We start from the raw sequence: 4,380 nt of genomic DNA on the forward strand, positions 1-4,380 counted from the left end.
CGGAGGCAGAAGACCTCAAACATACACTCGGTGGCCACTTTATTATATGTACAGGAGGTATCAAATAAAGTTGCAATGAGTGAATATGCTCAGGTGAAATGAAAAAGTTACCTGCAGCAGCATCACAGTCACATAGCATCATGTAAGAAGCATTCACAGGAGAAACATAAACATAAATTACGCACAATTCTCACAAGAAAGAACAAAAACAAACTAAACATTCTGAGTGTTAAACAAGAGTGATTAAAGTTATGCCTATTTGGTTCAAGAACTGAATGGTTGAAGGGAAATAACTGTTCTCGAATGTGATAGTGCATGATTCCACGTTTCTGTACCTTCTGTCTGATGGTAGTTGTGAGAATATGGCATGTCCCAGATGATGGATGTTGCCTTCTGGATTTAAACTGGATATCCATGGTATTTTCATAGCATCGGCAGCAACTTTAGGCTCTTCCTTGAGACTTTTGTTAACAGATTTTTCATTAGCATTTTTGTCTGATGATGGGTTTCATCATCACTGGCTAATTAGCCTTACTACTAATTGCTTCCGAAATTTGCCAGCCATGTATTCAGACAGAGAACCAACTGACTGACATGGTGCCAGAAAGTTGTTTTTTTACTGTCCTTTTCCCGGCTACTGAGTTAATAATCTGCTGGACTGGCCCAACCCTTAAATGACAAATTGGAACGTAACATATCCTGCTCTCTTGCTTAATTTAAAACATGTTCATTTAGCATAGTCAGAACACAGTAATTATTTTAATCTGGCTGTCTCGGCTTATTGGTTGGTATTTCCAGTACCAAAACTGTTTTCTACTGGGTTAATCACTATCTGGTAGATACTGGTCTGATCAGGCAGGCATTGAACTGTTCTGCACCCACCTCTTCCTGCCTATGCTGCACCTCAGGAATTCAGAATTTGCTAATATTGTCAATCCAAGCATTTAGCCATTAGGATGGAGAATCAATTGAACATCAATAATCTTTGATTACTTTGTGCTTTCATGCAGCGACACTCTGAAGGAATCCCTGTTTGAGAAACTCTGCCAGCTTCAGTGTCATTTCACGTGGATTCTTCAGAAGGACAGCACTGACTTCAATGATTTGAAGCTTAGATTACAAGATTCTATAAAACTTGGTGTCAAATATCAAGCCACATCCTACAACCAACTTGCTTTTGTAAACTGTCAGCAAGGCAACTATGAAGAAGCAATTCAAAATTTAAAGGAAGCTGAAAAGATTTGGAGACAGAACCATAAAGATAAATTTGAAAGAAGAAGCATCGTCACCTATGGAAACTTTGCCTGGGTGCATTACCACATGGGACAACTGACCGAGGCCCAGTCCTACCTGGACAAGCTGGAGATGATCTGTGAACCGCTCAGTGACGGCCCTCTCTATACAGCAATGATACCAGAGGTGTACGGGGAGAAGGGATGGTCATTGTTGAGTTCTGCTGCTGAATACTACGAAGAGGCAAAGGAATGCTTTGCAAGGGCTCTGGAGGAAGATTCTGAAAATGTGGAATGGAATATGGGCTATGCCACTGCTCTTTATCGTCTGGAAACTTTTTCTGGTGTTTCAGAGAAACAGGAACAGAGTCAGCCAGTGAAATATCTGCATCGGGTCCTGGAGCTTAATCCAGATTGCACAGTGGCCATGGTCATGTTGGCCCTAAAGCTGCAAGAGTTCAATGAAGCAGAGAAAGCAAATGAATTAGTTGAAGAAGCATTGAAGAAGACCCCAGATCTTCCATATGTGCTTCGCTATGCAGCAAAGTTTCACAGAATAGCACGAGCTTTTGATATCGCAGTAGACCTGTTGATGAGAGCTTTAGAATTCACTCCAAGCTCTGCCTTTGTACACCACCAAATAGGTCTATGTTACAAGGGAAAACTATTGACTCTGAAAAACACAGCAGGCAGCAATTATCCTGACAGTGCTCCATTTCAGCTGAAATCTGAGTTGATCAATAAGTGCAAATATCACTTTGAAAATGCATTTGAACTCAGACCATCATTTATTATTGCAAAACTGGATTTTGCAGGAATCTGCTTAATAAATAGAGAAGCAAACAGAGCAGAGGAGATCTATAATGATCTATTGAGCTTGGAAGATCTTGCTCCAGTTAGTAAGCAGGCACTAGCTTTACAAGTTGGATTATTTGAACTGCACCACAAAAGATCTGAATCAAACGCCATCATCTATTTGCTGGAAGGTCTTAAAATCCATCATGGAAGTAAACAATGGAAGCTCTGTGACAGTAACTTGAGAAAGATCTTAGGAAAACAAATTGAGAGGAATCCAAGAGACAGCAAAGCCTTTGGAATTCTTGGGATGGTGCACCAGCTGGCTGGGGAGAAGGATGAGGCTGTTGAATGCTTTGAAAAGGCCTTGGAATTTGATCCTCGCAATGAAGAATATCTCAATGCTCTTTCTGAATTGCGCCCTTCTACCTAGGCTCTAGATACACAAAAAGATCTGGGGATCCTGTGCATATGGAAAGGTCTTTCCTTCACCAATTCTAGCTATTAGAGATGACTGATAAAAGGTGTGATCCACTTAATTCATGCTTCATTCGTGATCTTCTGAAGGCTTTGTGCTGAATATTGTGACAATACAGTCTATAGTATTTGCTTCTTCCATCAGTTTTCCAATTTCCACCTGAGATGAAATGACATTATTTCAGATACATCTGATGCTATGGCTAGGTCAGTAGCACTAGCATGTAAACACAACTGTAAGTTCGCAGTCCTATTACTGCATGGGACCAATTTCAACTGAATTCTGAAATAGTCCACCAAATTCTAGGTAAAACAGATTTTTGTGTGACAGCACCAGACAAGAAATGCCATCTGATTCAGTTCCCATTTTAAGAACACTTGCTCTGAACATAAATGAAATGATTTATAAAATATTCTAATGAGAAAGGAGAGTACTTAACTCCATTTTTTTCCCAAATGAGCCATAAACAATTATGACCCAGTTACGTGGAATGTTCTATATTCTAGTTTACACTTGTGATTGATTACTATAAACTTTCCTTACACTTTTACATTTTTTGCTCTCAATAATTGCATTCTGAGCAATTTTCGTTTTGTAAGCAAAAATATTCTAGATGAAATCTTTGCAACGTGTAGTAGAGTTTACGTACAGTGTTGGTTTACCTGCCACACTACTGAGTTAAAACTTCATGGAATTTACAGAGCAAAAGTACTAAAGTTGACTCAAAATGTTAAAAGTATTAAAACTTTATGCTTTAAAAGCAAAAAAATTCTGGTAACATCTTGCAGACCGTTCAGTATCCATGGAAGGGAAACAGTTTTAAAATCAAATTTGAATTTCAAATCTTACAGTCATTAATGTATATTTTCCTTTCAACATTGTTAAATGAGCTGTAATGTCAGAAACTGGGTGTTAAAATAACCAATAAAATGTTATAATTTAATTCTCCACACCAGTAGTGAAGTGTGAGTAATTTTCTTGCTGCACACTATGGTGAACAGTATCAGTTCAAGGAACATTTAAGGAACTTTCACTCCAGCCTTTAGTGCCGGTAAAGAAGTTAACAATTCCAATTCAGTAAGCAGAGCTGATTGTTCCCGATGTGGCTCTCCTTTCATTAAGAAATCTGTTGCAAATGTAATGCCCGTCATGCAGACCAGCTCACCAAGCTCATTAAATTCATTTTGCACTGGCTGTTACCTGTCACTTGCATTCTTCCTCCCACTCTGACCTGTTCACTGTTATAGTAAAGTTCAATGTGAGCTTGAGGAACAACACCTCATTATCTGGGTGGCCACGTTACAGACTTCAAGAGTCAACAGGAAATTCAGATATTTTAGATTCAGGTTATTTGACCTTGCATCTGACATTACCACTATGCAGCTTGTTCACCCTCTTCTCTGGTATTGCACACTGCATTTGTGTTCTCCTGTGGCATCTCCTACAGATACAGCAACGAATTGTTTACAGCAGTTTATTAAGTTTCAATGCAATCTTTTTTCATTTTTATGAATGCCAGTTAATGCAGGTCTTGTCTACTAGTTAACCTTACCCGGCTATCCCTGGCATGAACTTAGTGCGTTTTTGTCGCACTCCCTTTATGGCAGGGGTTCCCAACCTGGAATCCACAGACCCCTCGGTTAATGGCAAGGCTCCATGGCATAAAAATGTTTGGGAACACCTGATTTATGGCAAAGGCTTCCAGTTTTTAGTCACTACTTCAGACACAGTCTCACCAGCACTATCAGCCTGTAAGCAATGGCAGAGATTCAAATGGCAGAACAGACCTTTCATAATAATTGTAGCGTTGGCCAGATGAACCTACAGTATGCAATTAGTGGATCTGATGAATCAAGGACAGGGGAAGCAGACAAA

At 39.5% G+C, this 4,380-nt stretch overlaps 1 pseudogene; it reads left to right on the top strand.

Annotated features, from left to right (window-relative positions):
* The first annotated feature begins 1,005 nt into the window (after positions 1-1,005).
* Positions 1,006-2,460, top strand: LOC140185929 (interferon-induced protein with tetratricopeptide repeats 5 pseudogene; annotated as a pseudogene).
* The last annotated feature ends 1,920 nt before the right edge of the window (positions 2,461-4,380 follow it).

Source organism: Mobula birostris, chromosome 21, assembly GCF_030028105.1.
Source record: "Mobula birostris isolate sMobBir1 chromosome 21, sMobBir1.hap1, whole genome shotgun sequence".
NCBI classification, from domain to species: Eukaryota; Metazoa; Chordata; class Chondrichthyes; order Myliobatiformes; family Myliobatidae; genus Mobula; species Mobula birostris.